Source organism: Thunnus albacares, chromosome 18 (assembly GCF_914725855.1).
Source record: "Thunnus albacares chromosome 18, fThuAlb1.1, whole genome shotgun sequence".
NCBI classification, from domain to species: Eukaryota; Metazoa; Chordata; class Actinopteri; order Scombriformes; family Scombridae; genus Thunnus; species Thunnus albacares.
Window position 1 is genome coordinate 8,245,247 of NC_058123.1, and position 19,127 is coordinate 8,264,373.

At 38.5% G+C, this 19,127-nt stretch overlaps 1 long non-coding RNA gene across 1 annotated transcript; it reads left to right on the forward strand.

Annotated features, from left to right (window-relative positions):
* The first annotated feature begins 7,885 nt into the window (after window positions 1–7,885).
* On the forward strand, window positions 7,886–17,794 carry LOC122967919. The gene is made up of 3 exons (XR_006398711.1): window positions 7,886–8,500; window positions 16,389–16,765; window positions 17,450–17,794. It is a non-coding gene; the product is annotated as an uncharacterized LOC122967919 (long non-coding RNA).
* Window positions 17,795–19,127: the final 1,333 nt, after the last annotated feature.

Consider the following 19,127-nt stretch of genomic DNA (forward strand, 5'->3'; position numbering starts at 1 on the left):
ACAGGATATGTCCTTCAACTCTCATTTTAGCTTCTCTGCAATGGCTCCATGTAAAATCCAGAATGGAATTTAAAATCCTTGTCCTCACCTACAAAGCCCTTAACGGTCAGGCACCATCATATCTTAAAGAGCTCATAGTACCCTATTACCCAACTAGAACACTACGCTCCCAGAATGCATGCTTACTTGTGGTTCCTGGAGACTCCAAAAGTAGAATGGGAGGCACAGCCTTCAGCAATCAGGCTCTGCTCCTGTGGAACCATCTCCCAGTTTGGGTCGGGGAGGCAGACACCCTGTCTACATTTAAAAGTAGGCTTAAAACTTTCCTTTTTGATAAAACTTATAGTTAGGGCCAGCTCAGGCTTGCCTTGGACCATCCCCTAGTCATGCTTCTATAGGCCTAGACTGCTAGGGTATTTCCCATGATGGCCTGAGCTCCTCTCTCCTCCTCTCCCTCTTAATTTGTATGCATTCATGCCCCATTAATGCATGTTACTAACTCAGTATCCTCCCTCTCCCATAGTTTTGTGCTTTCTCGTCACTCTCCTCTCTTCTCCTGTTGCTTTCTGCAGGTATACCTGCCTCTGGAGCTGTAGAACTGCTACAATATTGTTATTATTATTACCATTATTAGCACTATACATCTCCATATGGAACTTGCATTGTGCTATGCCCTCTTTCCTCCTGCTCTAACTCTACTATATAGTCACATTTACTGTACAGTGCTTGCATTGGCAGGACTATGTAAAATCGCAATGTTGCCAAATCATAGAAACATTCTTAAAATAAGATAATACAACAATAACATGACATTCACAATAGTAATCAATGGATTAGATAAAGCTATATGTATAATATAGCTATGTCAAGGTAATTATTTGTCACATTCAGTGACATTTTAATTATGTGTCCCTCAGTTTTTGACTGAGGGACACATATTGTCCCTCAGTCACGGATTGTGCAGCTAAGAATGCTGCATGTCTCTCTCCTAGTAGAATTTGTTGCTTTTCACTGTCATCTAGCTTTGTGAAGTTCGGCATTAACAAATCAAATTTCTTCAAGTATTCCACTTTGACATTATTATATTTGTCGCATTATAAGAAGAAGTGCATCTCAGTCTCTACCTCACCTGTTGTGCGGTGGCCACAGACTCTTTTCTCTGTCGGTAGCCGTAACTTCTTGTGTCGTCCTTTCTCTGTGACTAGACTGTTTTCACTCAGTCTGTATTCAGTCAGGATCTGTCTCTGCTTTGAATCTCTGATAGTAAAGAGATACTCTGCCAATTTATATTCATAGTTTAGGGCCAGATAGCAATTAAGTTTGTTTTGAGTTTTGGTTTGATTTGTCCAATGTTCCAGATAGGCATCTTTTGTTAGTTTAATAATTTGGTTTACTCTGATTAGTGGTTGGAAAGCAGTGCTGGTCTGAGGCTGAACGGTATTGGGTGTTATTTGATCAGTAAGTCTCAGGACCAACTGAAAGAAGGGACTCTCTCTCTCTCTCTTGCTCTCTCTCTCTCCCCTCTCCCCCTCCCTCTTCCTCTCAACCCAACTGGTCGAGGCAGATGGTCGCCCCCCCCCCCCCCGAGCCCGGTTCTGCTCGAAGATTCTTCCCGTTAAAGGGGAAGTTTTTCCTCGCCACTGTCGCCAAGCGCTCGCTCATGGGGGAATGTTGGGTCTCTGTAAATAATATTGAAAAGAGTACAGTCTAACCTGCTGTATATAAAAAGTGCCCTGAGATGACTTCTGTTATGATTTGGCGCTATATAAATAAAATTGACTTGACTTGACTTGACATGCCCGTACAGATTGACACATACACACACATACATGCACCCACACACACACACACGCACATGCACACATTTCATTCCGCAGGGAATTGAGGCCTTTTATAAGAAAGAGAGATTGACAGACTCACACACACACACACACACTCTCTCTCTCTTTCTCTCTCTCTCTTTCTCTCACACACACTTAAACACGCATTGTTCCTTTGGGATCTGAGCTTATTCATGAGTCTTATTATACCAAGGTTTTCAGGTTTTCCCTTTTGATGTGTCATTGTGTTTCTCGAGCCTTTTTGGTGGTTTTCTTCTTTTCTGAGTAACGTTTCATGAACAACCCCCCCCCTCACACACACACACACACATACACACACACACACACAACCTCCCCCCTCTCCATCTCTGCCCCCAAACACCCACTTCACCTCCAGTATCCCTGTGGCACTAATGATGCCATGATGTGCATTTTGTCTAATTTTCTGAAACATTCCTTCGCCTCTGGACCCGAGGAGCTGCTCCGGCAGGTTCTGTACGTTACTCACTGAGAGCTGACTGGTTCCAGATTTCTGGAGAAGAATCACGATAGGTTGTGCGTGAGAAGAGCCAGCCATTTGTTAATTTGTTTCGAGGTTTGTTTGTCTTACTCATCCATGTGTGCTTGTGTGTGAGGCAGCAGCAGAATCTGAACAGTGTGTGTATATTGTATAAATCCCCTTGTTAATAGTGAAGGATAAGCACATTTCTTTGATTTTCTCCTGTGCAGATTTAGCAATCAGCTTGAAGAACTAATGGCATAATGAATCATCAAATATGTTAGTCCCACTATTTGCTGCAACATTTGATTTATTTATGATTTGTACACAACTTAAAGACACTAATAAGGGTATTTTTCAGACTTACTGAACTCCTCCCTCCCACTACTGCCACTACCATGAGTCGATATGCCAAAACAGTCTAATTGGTTTAAATTATTTGATCTCCAAACATCTTCAGTCCAGCGATTCACATGTTGCAGCTACAAGACTCAATCCGAGCTTTGAACCCCACTTTGGCTTCCTCTTGATTCCCCATGCAAGATGCATATGCAGATTGCACATGAGCTCTTGTGAAAATAAAGGCACTTGTGGTGAAGGGTCTGAAAAGTCTCCTGAAGTGGTAGACTCTGCGGCCTAATTAACATGCCATAGGTGTTAATTGGCAGCTGGCAGCAGTCAAAGCAGTAGCAGGTGAGCACCAGCGCTCGTTGAACTTAGATGCACTGAATAGCATGAGGAGTCACTCAGGGTTTATACGGCAGCGATTTGCAAATCAATGCCCACGGCTGGAGGTTAATTTGGATGTGGAGAAGTCTGACTTCATGTTTCCAACCTCATTTAGGAGGTTAAAGCACCATTTTTCTTTTTCTTTTTTTTTTTTTTTTTTTTGTTTTGTGCTTAGAGAATTTGATTACAACACATTTTAATCTGATCACTGTAATGCTTTTCTGTATCCAGTGATGTGTGAGAGTTCACATAATTGCATTTGACTGTATTAAATGAAATGAACTGTGTGAAAATCATTGTATAATGTGTCATTTGGTGTGGAATAGTTGTGCAATTCCACTGTAAATGGAGAGTAAACTAGATTTTCATCCGTGATGTACACTCACCGAGCACTTTAATAGCAACACCTGTGCAATCCTAACGCAATCCAACACAACAGCTCTGCCATAAATTTTACTTTTATGAAGCTTATACATTTTCAGTTTTTGTCGACATTGTCAGAAAGGCGATAATCCTACTTTGTTTATTATGGAGGTCGTAGTGGGTGGTGATGGTGTACTGGAGTGCATTATATAGAGAAGAGTTATGAATATACTCTTCACATTTTTCAATTTACACCAACACCGCCCACTACGACCTCAATAATAAACATAAAGTAGAATAATCGCCTTTCTGACAATATCAACAAAAACTGAAAATGTATATGTATATACATTGCATTAGATTGCACAGGTGTTCCTAGTGAAGTGTTTGGTAAGTCTAATCCACCTACTAAAAAATTTAAAGTAAAAGCACTTGAATGAAAGGTGTGAAAAGCACCCATTCAGTATATTCTTCTCAGTATAATTTACTGAGAGTGCAGTGAAGGGAAGGCAGCGGATTAGCAGACTTCCATTACAGTAATAATGGCAGCTAGGCGATAAGAAATGCGTGTGGATTATTGTAGCCTAAATGCGATTTTACTTTAGATAAGCACAGATCCATCTGTTATTAAATCCATTAAACACACAGGTTCCCACATTACTGTGATGACACACACGGAATATGCAGCGTCCAAAATAGTGCTGGGTATCAAAAAAATGAGGCATCGGGGAAGTATTTATTAGGTTGAAACAAGGCTCTAGATGATTGATTTATCGCGGGATCCGACGAGATTCAAGTGATACTATTGATTTCTCCAATGCGCCGAAATAGAATCAAATTAATATCATTTGTCATTTTAAAATGATGCTTTCTATACAACGAACCTGCATTAAAATGTGAATTAAAAAGTGCTTGAAGTAAGTGTAATTGGTGTTTTAATTGTTGTTTTAATTATGAGTCAAGCCCCCCCTTCATGAGCGTCTTAACGTGGGTCGTTTTCAAGTATCGTCGTGGTATTTTAGCCGTGTCTTATCTTTATTTGATTGTTAAGAAGCTTTAAAGGTTCCAACTTTTCTCGGCAGGGAGCAGATATTTCTCAGCTTAGCCTCTCGGTCTCCTCCCGCCGCCCCCCCCACCCCACCCCCCCCTCAAGGGAGTTGTGGCCCACATTCGCAGTTTCCCTGCGGACACTGAGCTATATGAACCTGACCAGTCAATTAGGAGGGAAAACAAAAACTAGCTGCAACCAAACACAACCATCGCGTGCAGTTCCATCTCTGAGCCAATAAACACACCCACGCACGCGTGACACAGTACAGCCTGCAGAGCAGATTACTTTTGTCATAATTTATTATTCCTTACGTTCTCACTTCATATGTAACCTCTATTTTTGCGGTGTCCATTTCAGACAATATGTCGCTATTTTTAAATATTTACTTTAATTACTGCGGCTTATAATCCCTTCACGTGGCTGTACTCTTTTGTTACGCCCATGCACGTCATTATAATTATGATGAATTCATTAAAGGAAAAACGGCTTTATCAACCTAATAAAATAATATATAGGCTAACTTGTTTACTTCCCACCACATCTTTAAGACTCCCTCCAAACTCGTTTTAAGACATATAACAATTTGTGTCTTTCTATACAAACAAAAAAAGAGACCAGAATCTGTCATAATATGGATATGGAAATATTTTTCGTTGCAAAAACTCATCTGCTAGAGACAAAATGTCTCTTGCTTCACTGAAAAGTCGATTCTCAGTGACTGTGCACTCAAGGTTTCAAGTTTTCATGTGTGTGTAAATCACTACTAGTTTTCAAACTAGTTGTGATGTCACAAATCACGCTCATTTCCGTCTTAAACTCGCATCTAAACTTTCCTCCTTCGAGCAGCCTTCTAGTGTCAAACTTTGCGCTGTGAAGCTCAAACATCCAGGTAACAATAAGCAAAATGCATTGAACGTGATTTCTACGTTAACGTGTTGCAATGATTTCCTTAATTGTTTTTGTTTTACTTAATTAATTCACTTTTTTCCTCCCCGTCACCTGATTCAGAAATATGACCATGCTTGGTCAAAACTCACTTTCCATTTATCCTCTTTGCAGCGGTGATTAATTAGGCCTTTGTCCGTTTTTTTAAGGACTTTATCCATGTTTGAAGTATAATTATTGGCCCATACTTCATATTAATGAAGAAGAATGAGAAGACAGTGTAGACTGTATTACATGACCGACCCTGCCAAAATTTTTGAATTATTTCAGGCACACATGGGAGACCAACAGGATCTTATAGTCGTCCACGTTAAAACCTGTGTTTTTTCCTACAGTTTTTCGGTCAGTAGGTAATGTTGACCTCCTTGAAGTGCAGTTATTGTCTGAATTTCTGCCTGCAGGTCTAATGTATGCATGCATTTGAAGAGTAGCGCATATGTGACACATTATTTCCCTACAAACAAAACCAACACATTAACAAATAAATGAATATATAGACTAAAGGATCTATATGCCTACAACTTCCACAAAACTTAATGCTAAGGATGGGCTCTTTAAAAAAGAAACGCTATGATAATAATTTGAGCCTGTGTCAAAAATGAATCAATTTAATATCTGCTTCCTAAATCCTGCAGACCCTGTACGCATATCGGGTTTGTTTTCAATCCTTTTTGAGGCTTTGATCTGATGCAAAAATGTGTGTTTAGTGGTGAAGGGAAGGGGAACAGCTTCCTTAGCTTTGGGGCAAAACACACTCGTCTCTTTCATCAATTAGCCTACCTCCCACTACGACTCAGGCCCACATGAAGTTCCCCCGAAAACATATTTAGTTGAGTTGATGGGAAAACAAAACATTCATTTTTAAACAGATTTTTCATCAACTTGACTGTTCGGCATTAATATTTTACTCGTGTGATGGTAAAGCCAAGGAGCAGAGTTTAGACCAATGAGTCAGATGTGTTTGCCTCTGAGCATGTGAGCCTGAATGAAACAACTGAATAAATCTGTTCACTCACTCCAGGTGGCGAATTTTGTCAATGTATTATATTGCAACCTTTTGCCAATCCCCTTGCACGGAAAGCATTGTTTCTCTTTTTTTTTCACGGGGCATTATGAATAATTAGAGGCCAAACACACAATCCTGCTTAAGGGACACCAGGAAAGACCCGCTCTGCGCCTAATGCCAAACCATAAACCATAAGCAGCTGTGAGCGATCAATAATTAATATATACCGGTCGCGCATGGGCGACGCTGACTCTGGAACTGGTGCTTCCCCGGAAAAGCCTGATGTGATAGGACCATAAAGTGTGCAGTGGTGGATTCTTTACTTAAGTAACTAAAAGTAGTAATACTTTACTTTTTTAGCCTACTCTACAAGTAAAAATGTGGTATGCATTATCAGCGAAATGTACTAAAAGTATCAAACAGAAAAAAAAATCCCCTTGAGAGAGTTATACTTTAGTTTTATTAGATTGTTATTGGTGATGCGTTCACGTATAAGCAGTATTTTATTGTACTGTTTTAGTTCCTCGACTTGGAGCTATTTTATGCATCATATTCTTATCTGATGTTTTGTATAAAATGCTGGTGAAGCAGGCTAACTACAGATGTCTAATAAATGTAGTAAAAAGTACAATATTTCTAAGTGTTGTAGAGTAGACGAATGAAGAAATAAAGATAGAGTCTATATATTTGCACTACTACTATATTTGTACTTGAGTAAATGTGCTCAGTTACATCCAATTATAAGATTATTGTGCCCCATCTTATCACGACAGACAGGCTGCTGTAGTGACTCCTGGATTCATCCAAAAGAACAAATCTGCAGGTGGGATGAGCAACTTATTTTTGTGATAAAAATGTGATAAAAATACAAATTAATGTAAAGAAAGTTACTGAAATGCGCTGATTTGCATAGAGAAAATATACACGTATTTTAAGAGGTTTTATTTAAAGGATATATCACTGAAAAAGGTCATTAGACGAATCGTCATGATGGGTATTATTATAATATAGGCGTATGGGACTTGAGGCCCCTAAGAGTAAGAAAAAAAAATAGATATTTTGCATGGGCATATTTTAAAAAAAGGCTACATCCTCAATTTAGGAGCAAGTCCAGGAAAAGGCATCGCAACTTGCTTGGCTTCATCCACTAAAGAACTGCTAAACTCCTTCTAACAGGCCTTTTGCAGTTTGAACTGGAAAGCGTCCAGTCAGCAGGTTTTTACCTCAGTTGAACTAAAAGATCTTGTAAGTCCACTGCTGCTCTATCTCTGGAGACTGTTCAGTAAATAACTGTAGGAAAACAAAGTAATTAGTCTTTTTTAAAAAAAAAACATAAGTAATATATGTGCAGAAAATGAATTAAATATTATATTAAAAACAGGATTTTACATGAATATTTACGTGAAATCTTGCGTGAATTTTTTTAAAATCACTTTCATTTGGTGGGTTGCTGTTGGAAGTTAAAATTAGAACAAAGACTAAACATTTTCTTTAAAGAAAATCTGCTTTCATTTTGGAATAAAAGTCTTAAAAGTTTACTTTAATTGCATGGCGCTTAATTCGGAAATCACAGTGTACTGGTTTTTAAGAGTTTCCATCAAGTGTCACCAGGTGTTTCTGACAGAAGGCAGTGATGTGTCTGTTCAGCAGTGATTTGTCAGACACTGTTCCTAATTTCTGAAACACATAAAATTACATCAGCAACCATCACTTGATGGACTTTTTCCTTGTCTTAAAAATCAAAGTTTTTAGAGGTGGGTAAGAGGTTAAAATAACTTGTAAAGTGTAGTTTTTACTTTTACAGAAATTCAGTGGGGAGTTGTTGTGTTTTTTTTTACACGTGCATAGTGATGTTAGGTTGCAGGCTGTGACAAAGCATGGAGGAAATTCCATTTTCCCTGTGGGAGCCCACGGGTGCCCGCTCACAGAAGCGAGCTGCTGCAGTTTGCAAGAAGAAACGTTCCCAAGATTTTTATCGCTGAAATGATCCAGTCGATGCAGTCCTGGTTAACAGATGACTCCAGGCTATCTGATACGTCTCTGCAGCCAAACAGCATCGTTGCAGGCCACTCGGCTGAAAAGATAAGGTGCGTTTGGGAAATGTTTGTTTCTGTGTTTAGTCAGCTTTAATGACAACATAAACTTATCTTGAAAACCATAATGAATGGCCATTAGAACTACAAAGGTTTCCAAATGGTGCGCGTTCAAGGGAATATTTTAGTGTCATATCAAAATTACAACTCGAGTAAACCAATTTTCTCCACAGAGGAATAAACACAGACTCAAGTGAACCGCAAAGATCAAGCTCAGGGAATATCACAAAGTGTTTCCCAAACTGCAGCAGACTTCTTGAGCAATTAAGAGCGTTTGGCTTTGAATGGTAGAGGAAATAGCTTTCCTTGCTGTTAAATGTCACCAGAAACGCGCCTGGGGCATAAAGTGACCACTTTGTTTTTGTTTTGTGTGCTTTAATACCTCTCAGTTACAACGATTGTAATATCACAGGAGAGCACGGGCGAGCAGGTCAAACCAAAGTCTCCATGAGTCCAGAAAGCTCCCAATTTCACTTTTAATAGAAATAAAAATCATTGAGCAATATAGGTTGATCACTTTCTAAATTTAAAGAATTGTTTAATTATTATTGACTTCTGATATTGATTTTTTTTGTAAATATTTAATGAGTTTATAACATGAAATTTAACTTGCATAATAAAACCACATTATTTGATCTTTGACCCAAAAGACAAAAAAAGTTCTATTTTCTTTTCTTCAAAGCCCCAAAATGTTTAGATTTCTCATGATTATAACAAACCAAGAATGTCTGAGAACCATAAGATTTGACCTTTGATGACTCTCATGCCAGAATAAAAATAATGCAACAAGTTAAGAGCTCAAATAGGCCCAGAGAGCACTCTGAACCTTCACCAGGAAGATTTAAATTATGGCAGCATAAGGAAAAGCTTCCTCATTTGCACATAAAAACAAAGAAAGACATTAAAATGATCTCTCTTAGTGAATAAATATTATGATATCATATGAGTCCTGGATTAATTGAAAAGAACAAATCTGCAGTAGGATGAGCCTGTTTTTGTGATAAAAGTGTCATAAAATGCAAATTAGGTGTAAAGAAAGTTACTGAAACGAGCTGATTTGCAATAAAAACATATAAGTATTTTAAGAGGTTTTGTTTAAAGGACATAACAGTGAAAAAAAAACTCATTGCATGATTTGTCAGAATGGATAGTGCATGAATTTTTGCCAGTATTTTTTAGATTTTGGTGTCTCAGAGTTGGAGGAAAGCTCATTTACCTTTTGTTTTTTTCTTTTGCACCTCCATATTTTAAATGTGGATTTTTTTTTCACGCTTCAGTTGCAGGAGTACTTGTCTCCCAGAAAACAATCAGTTCAGCTGTGTTTGATCCACTCCTAACTGTGAACATGATTTATTTTTCACTCTGTTTTGGTATATTCTCACAGCTCCTTTACACCCGTTTAAGTCGCCACAAACTTGAGTCACGAGTGCAAAGAGCGGTGTCTGCAGGAATTCCCTCAGGTCAGAGAGAAAGCTGTGTTTTGAGGACCTTCTTAGCAGCCTTTGCCTCACTGGCCTTTGACCCCAGTCAGCCCTCTTTAGTGAAGGAGCATAATCCACCTAACATGGATTTAAACAAACAGTGTAATCCATAACACTCAGCCGTTGCACACCATCTCATTCAGGTTATGAGCCCTGCTGCTGTTATGACTGTGTTGCTTTGAGTGGGTGATTTGTCTCACGGACTTTATTGTCCTTTGGCAGCGGGAGCGAGGTTCTCACTGTAATTTCATGTGCAATTCCCTGTTTCAAATTGAAATGAGAGTGAGAGCTATCTGCATCTGTGAGGGCATCCTCTCGTGATTCCCGCACCTGCGTTGTAACTCCAAAATGTGAAAAAATGTGACTGTGAAACGTGGTCGTCCCTGTTTTCCCCAGCTCTGTGTGCTTCAGTACAGCTGTGTTTGTGGCCCTTGCACCTCTGCCCTCGCCTGCCTCCCCGCCGCTTCAAGCCTCACTGCTCCCCCCTCCTTCCTTAAAAAAGTTCATCAATATTTTGGTTGACCTTTGACTTGACCCGCACAATTAAACAATGGGATTTTGGGTACACTAAATGGCCTGGCTTTGCTACAGAGGGCAGACTAATGAGAGGATGTCGTCTTTAGTTTATAGTTCAGTCCAGAAAGCAGTGGAGCGGAAAAACAACCCGACGTTCCGTTAAGCTGCCTCACGCAAACTTTCAAAGCAGGGGCACTTGGAATCAGACTGGGCTTTCCAATGTCATTTACCTTCACTCACATAACCCCGCCCATCCACCTTCACCCCCCTCCTCCAAGTTTATCTGGCTCTGGTCTCCTATTTCTCCTTTTTTTTAAGTGTCTCTTAGTTGCATTTCATCATCCAATTCACCCCTTGTTATAACAAGGGAAACAAACATTTTTCAGGTTTACATGAACAAATGAGATCAGTGCTGTGACTGTATTGTACTGCATGTAGTCAGCCTGTGTTTGTGTGTGTGTGCGTGCGTGTGTGTGTAACAAAGGCTGTTTTTGTATGTTTAGCTGTGTTTTTCATGTACTTTTCCCTCGGTCTTGCCAGTGTTGCTTTTTCAGTCTCCCAGCTGGAGTAACAACTGACTGCTGAGCCACTTTTTCATTAAAAAGTCAGACTGTGGCTCTTCTTGAGCAGTGCTCACAAAGGTATGAAAAACACTAAAGCATTGATGGAATGTAACTAAGTACATTTACTGTACAAGTACTGTAATTACAATTCTAGGTAGTTTTACTTCCATTTTTGTCACTTTATACTCATAATCCACTACTTCAGAGTCAGATATTGTACTTTTTACCCCGTTTATTTTATTGACAGCAATTGTTTCTTGTTAATTTTTAAGATCTTACATATAAAACCTGTCATAAAGGTGTAAAATATGATGCATTGTTATAGATTAAACCAGTGGTCGCAACCTTTTTGGCTTATGGACCCTTAAAATGTCACCCTTCATGATAAGAATGTGAGCAGTTGAAAATGAAAAGGTTAACTATTTCATTTAAAGGATCTTTATGGTCACAAAGTAAGTATTTCACAAGAAAAAAGTAAAAAAATTAGAGAAAAGTTGATTGTAATTTTGTATTCCTTTAATCATCTGGAGACCCCTCAAATTTTTCATGATGATTTTAGGGTTTAAGTGTGTACTTAAACACTGAAGAATGTGAGGTTATGTAACTGGGTATTCTTTCTGTAAACAAAACTAACAAAAAGCCAATAGCAGTATTTTTAGAGTCATTTTGTTTTAAGACGGACAAAAATACTCTGCTTTGAATAATGATTTTTCCATAAAACAGTTCAATTACCTAGTTAAAAATTCTTAAAATTACACCTACCTTTTCTCCTTAATTTAATCTGTGAATATGCAAATATGTTTTAATTCCAAAAGTTTAACTGGTGGACACAAGATGTCCCTACCACATCACACTTGTGTAAACTGTATACCAGACCGAGGTCGGCCTCAGAATTGGTTGTGATGTCACAAAATCATGCTCGTAGGAACACGCTTTAAACTCATTTACGAAACTTTCCACTTTCAGCAGATGAATGTGAAAACAGTTTGACCACTGTCGAACTCTGCACATACATCATTCTGCACAGTGATAAAAAGCAAAACATGTTTTTTTTTAAAAAGGCGGGGGGCTTTAAATTTGAATATTTTAACTGTAAATAAATATCACTTTACCAGAATTTTATTCCTGGGAGTGTCAAGAGGGCTTTGAAACACAATTTAGTCTTTTATATTACAATGAAATTGCCAGAAAATGTAACTGAATAGAATATAACCTTATAATTCCAAATACTTAAACCAAGTATTTTTATGTAATTTTGTCAGAGTGTGTTTGGGTGATTAAGACACATGACCTCAGCATTTATCCAAAACCTTTTTAAATATAAACCTCATGATAAAGACATGGATTACATTAGTTTAAAAAGCATTTCTAGTTTGTGTGTGCAGGCCGATATTAATTAATTTAATACAAATTAAGATTAAGACATTATAGACATATCATCCCTGAATTGAAGTTTTGAATGAGTGTAAAATTAAAGTTAAAAATCAAGCGATACAACAACAATTCTGCACTGTGCTGGTTTTAAAGAATGACGCTGCTCTGCACTTAAATGATTTATTAGTGCATCAGCTGTATGTTTATGTAGTATAATGGCACTGAATCTATCACTGCCAGAGTATTGTCACAATGGAAACATGTGTGTCGTTACTGTTATATATCTGAATGCCAGTAATATTATTATTAGGTCCCCTCCCCCCTATATAAACACACACACACACACACACACACACACACACAGACAGACACGCACGCACACTTCAACCCTATGGTGCACATACACACATTGGCTCCATCTCCATCTATTGGTTCAATCTTTCGAGGAACCTCCTCCCAGAGCGACAGACTCGATATCTTTCGCTCTAATAATCTCTCACAAATGCTGCGTGTGGCTGTAGTGTCCCCGAGTGCTCTACGCACGAGATGGCTGCACAGGCGAGTCGTATAGGACTCACTGTAAGACCACGCAGACAAATAAACATACTGAATGCGCACGTAAACACCACTTAAGTCGTAATAGTCCTTCTCCACAACATTCAGATACATTCTTTACATCAGAATGGTGATATAACTGAATATGCCTTGGCATCTTAATATTACCTCTGCCATGTGTCTGTCATGATATCCAGTTAAACAGATACATTCACTCATCTTGCTAATGTGCTGAAAGGGACTTTGCTTTATTCGCATAATTACAAAAGCCCTGAAATATCACCCGACGTGTTAGATGAGGGGACGGACAGCATGAGAAATTGTGGTGACAAAGGATTGAGATGAATGGATTTGGGAGGGGAGGACCCACTGTCTCAGAAAGCATGAGGGAGGAGGGCTCTGTCACGAACATATTAGTATGTGTGAGATGGGAATAGACAAGGAGACACATTACAGGATTATGGATGTGATTTTGGGCTAAAAAGGAGAGGTTAAAAGACCTAGCTGTCCTGTCTTGGAGTGAGAGGAGAGGGGGAGCGTTGAGTCGTGAGCTCCCTTGCAGCGAGAGTCCTCAATCCAACCCTGGAAGAGGTTCACACCCAACAACGCTCAGAGGGGAGTAGTGGATGTCCAACGATATAGTGAACAGTTTCCTGGAGACATGAAATACTTGATAGAAAATATGCCTTAAAAATAAAGAATTGTGTCCTTTGTGGCCCTTTGTGACAACAGTTTTGGAGGTTCAGAGTAGATGATTTGCTGGTGGCTCTGTGCTCACTGGCACTTTGCCAAAATAGCGGGTTCATTACTACTGAATCAGTTACAGCAGACTGACACCCAGACTTCAACCCACACACCTCACAGCGCTGACGAGACCGCCCTTCGCTTCTGTGCCAAGATGGTTAGAGACCTCCTATTTGTGATGCAGGCGGCTGACAGTCCTCGCAACCCTAAAAGTGCTTTATCTTTCATTTTTACAGGTCAGTGTTACTGATCAGCTCATTTTGTTAAGGTCTACGTTGTGTGGATGGACCCCCCCTCCCCCCAAAAAATGTGCAAAATTCACTTTTCAGCAGCTGAACTGCAGCAGAATCTACCTCAAAATAATCTCTCATAAATGAAAACATATGCAGCTGGCTCTTTAGAGGGGAAAAATGATTGAGAGCAGCAATTGAAAGAGGAAGTAAAGAAGGTCAAAAAGTGATCTTTATTTTCTTAAGAATCCCTACCTCTGCCATTAGCCAGTGGTAGTTTCTTAACCTTTTTGGTCTTGAATCAAGGACCTGCTCGGTTGAGTTTACCCCCCCCAAAAGAAATTAGACTAAAATTACAGCATGAGGTCATGGATCCCTGGCAATGAACTCAACAACTGAGAAAAAAGGGGTTAGCAAAAAAGATTTAAAACCTTTGAAGATCATGGCTTAGTATAGAAATAATCATGAAAAATAAAGTAAATTATATTTACTTAAGTGCACGTTAAAGCCAGAAACCTCAAAGTGGGAGGACTATAGCATGAGTTTTATGGAAGTGGCCAGTTTCGGCATTCTTGTGATATTTCCAAGGAACTAAAGATAGCAGGGCTGTAAAATACACATAAATGGTTGTGCGCAACAAATACACATATAGTTCCTTATAAGTTAAAGTTTGTTCAGATAGGCACCTAAAATATCAGATGTTACATTGCTTTTACAATCATTGCCGCTCGCCTTTTAATTATGTGATTTTGCAAAATGGTTGTGGTGTTGCATAAATTGTATATTGTGAGGACGGGAGCTAGTGGAAAACACCAAAGAGGAAGGCAAAAAATCATCTCTGTCCTCAAATTTGTGTAAGAAGTTACAGGAAAGACAACAAAATTTCCAAAGTTTACACATGGAAGTTGTGTTTTCTCATCGTGCTGCGACTGTTTTTTTAACATCCTTAAAGTACAGGTTCTTTTGCTTTGCTTGTGGTTCATCATAGTCCAACAATTCCACTCATGGGGCTTTTAAAACAAACCTAGTGGGGCATCATTCACCACAGCACCTTCAAACATGGAGCAGACTCTCTCTAGCTGTTTTCCTTCAGTGATTTTTAAGAGTAAAATGTGGATTTTACAGAAGGAGAAGTGCTGAATAATTTTCTTATTCGGTATCTTCTCAATGGTAGAAAAATACATGATGTTTTTCCTCAGCGGTGAAGACTAATTTCAGGTTTTATTAAAGTCAACTTAAAATGTCTAGCTTTTATTTTCAGACCATTTCTGAGCTTATAAATATGAGTTCACTGAGTTGAAGTCTTTTGACTGTTGAGAGTTCACTCAACTCATTAAAATTACGTTTTCTAAAGAAACGCGATCTTGATCAGACTTCCCAGCATGCATCGTGTTAGAGTTAAAACTCTCCAACAAAGACACTTCTTTATTGTCGTTTGAAGAAAATACACATGATGGAAGCTTGCTGTGTGTCTTTAATACATGTTAATGTAAGTCATGTTGGTTGAAAACAATGCAAACCATAATGGAGGTTTGAATTGAATTCAGTTAATTTACATTTTCACAACTCACTAGACTTTGAGTTGTGAACTTTGAACTAATCATTCAACTGTTTCTAAGTTGAGCTGGCTTAAAATGTATCACGGTATAGGTGGAAATGGGCAATAAAAACAGGTTAAGCAATTAAATGAGATTTAAATACATCAACAGAATTTCAACATGATAAATTTGAACCGTTTCAGAGTTTAGGAGACAGATGCAAAAAGCTGAGTCTCCTTTAAATTTCAGTTGAATTGGTGAGGTAATTAGGAGACCTTAGTCAGACGACCACAGACAACATAAAATGACGGTTACGTAGATAGTGTGGCTTTAATTCAGCGTACTGTACTCTGGGGCTTTGCTGAGTAATGGCAATTAAAACAGTTTAAAAATTGATTTTAAAGTGGAGCGGGAGCCTGTGTAATGAGGCTGAGTAATGTGAGCAGGCTGTTTTGGTGTTTGTTAGAAGTCCTCTGTTTATTAGGAACAGTGCTCTACAGTACACACAACCTCCAACAGAGAGGAACCCAACAAAGCAATTACAACATGTGTTTTTTAAACACAATAACACTCACACTGATTGTCTACAACCGATAGCTGACCTGAGTTTGACTGGAAATGGCAAACCAGGAATTGTTCAATTCAAACTATTTAGAGTTATTCCTACAGCTGAAGTATGTTTTAATTAGTTTGTGTTACTGTGTGAGGGTGTGTGTGTGGTGAGATAATGGCATGAGTGGACAGTAACTGAAATAATCTTTTAAACATTTGCTTAAATTTAAAAACTTGCTTTTCTATTCTATTATTATTTACAGTGATTAACTTACATGTGTCTGTTCCACTCTGCTGTAATTTGTGCTGTAACCAAAATGTCATCACAGATCTCAGCTTGAGCTCTACAGTGGCTACTATAACATCTGAGATATACAAAGGAGCACGATGACGCTGAATACAGCTGGACCAGCGCTGAGTATACTTTCCTTATTCTTAAATGTCCAATGGAGTTGGAGTATCAAGAAACCATTAATTTGTTTTAGAGATGTGTTTAGGGATTCACTCTGTATTTTAACAATGTTTTGACTGCTAGTAATACTCCAACTTCTTGAGCTTGTTGCTATTTCTTACCTTTGTTTATGACCTCGTGTGTTTGTTCCCATAGTTGTTCAAAAAATATTATTATTTTATTTTATTTACTCATTTATTTTTTCTTCTCCCATGATAGTGGGATGTAATGGCTCTGGTCAATCCACAGTCAGAGGTATGTAAATCCACATATTTGTCATCTCCTGTTTTGAATTTGTAAAAGCGCATATATAGCCTATACACATATATGTCCATACTTGTATGTGTATGTTCATGTTTGCATATTATTATTATTGTTATTTTGTTCCATTTATGTATTTATTCTTCAAATCTTATTTAATCATGGGCAACATCCAATAAAAATTTAATCACAACATATATATATATATATATATATATATATAATTGATACTTTATTAATACAGTATAGTTATGTACCTGACTATGATATATAAGAACTTTGTCGTTACCTGTTTGGGCATAAGCAGACATAAACAGTCCAGCTTTCATGAAACACTACCAACTAACTGGAATCAATAGAGAGAGACACAGTGGAGTATCTTTGGCATAACAGAATGACAAAACATTTTAAACTGACATCTGGAATTGCATTGTGGCTTTTTGACACACTTGAGGGCGGAAATTGATGAACAGGCAGAGAAGTTGAAAAAGAAATTGAGAAAATGAATGGTTTTTTATGGTAGTCTTTCAGCCAAGCTTTATCAAACACATGAGAGATGACCTCAGACGTTTCAAATAGTGGAAAACAAAAAAAAAGAGAAAATAAATGTGACAATATATGGAGTGTAACGGGAAATCACTGCACTCATCTTAAATCTTTTTGTGTTTGTTTCAGCAGCATGTCTCCAACGATGTTTCAGCATGTGCAGAGTGTGTGTGTGTGTGTGACAACAATGCAACAGTTGGTTTATATTCAATTTACTGCCTTCCTGCTATACATTAAGCTTATTACATCTTAATGCTATGACACGACTGTCATGTGTGTATTCTGTCTTTTATTATAGAAGCCAAATATATGTCACACCATTGTGCATTTGTGCTGTATATGGACAGAAATCATTACGGTTGATTGTAATGCATTCTGATTTCACAATGATGTCCCTCAAGTGTATATGAAAACAATCTGTAAGCATCCCAAAATGTTAAATGTACCCTACATTGTTGTTTCTAATTAAAGGATACGGATGGCAATTTTCTATATTTTTCTTATTGTCAACAAATGTGCAGAGCCAAACTGACAATGAATTGTTCCAGACCCTGATATATCATATTCCCGTGAGTTGGAGATCTCTGTTGTTGTCCAAAAACCATTAAAAACAAGTCAATGAGCCACAACGTTGCACTGGGTGAAATGTTCCTTCGCCCCGAAGATTACGGTCATGTTAGTTTATTTAGAAACGGCTCCAAAGACTATTAACAGCGATCATGTTTTCAGTCTCTGGAGAGCAGTTCTGTGTAAGGCAACAGCCTCTTGACGTTTCTTGAGAAATTTATAATGTGGTACAAAGTCAAGAGGTGATGATGTGTAGCACAACAAGCTAGTGAGGCTCTGTAAATGGAACAGCGTTCCTGTGCATGAACAGTGGCATCTGCTTTACATGGAACTACTCTTTGGAGACTGAAAATATGATTGTTGTTATTAGTCTTTTACACTTTGCTGCTGGATTCACCAAAGAGAACATCTGGAGTGTGACACTTCTGAAATGCAACACAGATTTGCTTAATAGCAAATAAGTTCTGGTGAATGAATTGATCCTGTTGCTTTCTTAAATTAACCTTCAACCTTCAGCTCTTTTACTACAATATAGGACTTTAAATTGTCATACTAAATGTTTTGCAGTGTGCATTACAGCAATGCCTGCACTGGCACTATAACTCCCACAAAAAAGACCATACATTACAGGGGATATCTAATAAATATTTATATATTATAAATTCTGAATATATCTCTCCTTTCCATCACAGTCTGATGGTGAGGTATCAGACACACACACACAGGCTAAATAAGGAAGGTTGCAGAGAATATGCAGAACAGGTGAGGAAACAGTGTGGACACTGTGAGATTTACTTTCTCCTGAACTTTGACCCATCTTTGATAAACTGGAAAACATGTCAAGTGATGGCGCTGGTGGTTATTCCATTAGTATCAGACATTCATTCTGATAAAAGCGTTGGAAGTGTGGGTGGTCGATCTGTATGCCACACTTCAGTCAGACTCACATCCAGCATTCTTTATGTGAAAAGAGATGGGACAAAGCAAGCTGCATGTATGCAAGCAATCACACACGCGCTGCGGATTACTCACAACATGATGCAGACTGATTGTTCACTTGTGGGACGTGTCATGAGTTTGCAAATTCTTCCCTCTGAATGTGAATCTGTCTCAAGACATCAGCGCTGCATTTTGCTCTTAGTCTAATCCTGCACGTACAACTTTAATGACCTCAGCTGTAAAAACAGAGAGGGTACGCATCTCCTCCTCCGCGCCCTGTCCTACGGCAGATCCCTGGAGGCGG